Here is a 488-nt window from a genome sequence, read left to right as displayed (position 1 = left end):
CCCCCCTGAGCCACCCTGAGACCCCCAAACACCCACTGAGACCACCCTGAGTTGTGCCAGGAACGGCTTCTGCCACAAGTGCTGCGGGCAAACCGGGATGAGGGTACCCCAAAAACACCCCCCTGAGATGCCCCCAAATCACCCTGATCTTCCTGAGCCCCCTGGGACCCCCAAACAGCCCCTGAGACCACCCGAAAATACTGCCAGGAACGGCTCCTGCCACGAGTGCTGCGGGCAAACAGGGATGAGGGTACCCCAAAAACAACCCCCTGAATCACCCCGAGCCCCCCAAATCACCCTGAGCCCCCCCAAATCACCCCGACCCCCCTGAGACCCCCAAACACCCCCTGAGACCACCCCAAAATACTGCCAGGAACGGCTCCTGCCCAGGGTCCTGCAGGCAAACAGGGATGAGGGTACCCCAAAAACACCCCCTGAAACCCCCCCAAATCACCCTGACCCCCCCTGAGACCCCCAAATCACTCTGA

General features: G+C 61.9%; 1 long non-coding RNA gene across 1 annotated transcript in view; it reads left to right on the top strand.

Annotated features, from left to right (window-relative positions):
- The first annotated feature begins 152 nt into the window (after positions 1-152).
- LOC113980127 overlaps positions 153-488 on the top strand; it is a 986-nt gene continuing 650 nt past the window's right edge. The window contains exon 1 of the long non-coding RNA XR_003538076.1: positions 153-250. This is a non-coding gene — a long non-coding RNA (uncharacterized LOC113980127). The remainder of the gene's footprint in view (positions 251-488) is intronic.

The sequence above is a fragment of the Neopelma chrysocephalum genome, unplaced genomic scaffold, assembly GCF_003984885.1.
Source record: "Neopelma chrysocephalum unplaced genomic scaffold, ASM398488v2 Primary Assembly neopelma1_92573, whole genome shotgun sequence".
Taxonomy (NCBI): Eukaryota; Metazoa; Chordata; class Aves; order Passeriformes; family Pipridae; genus Neopelma; species Neopelma chrysocephalum.
The sequence above is the reverse complement of the archived record's forward strand: the minus strand, read 5'-3'. Positions and strand labels throughout refer to the sequence as shown.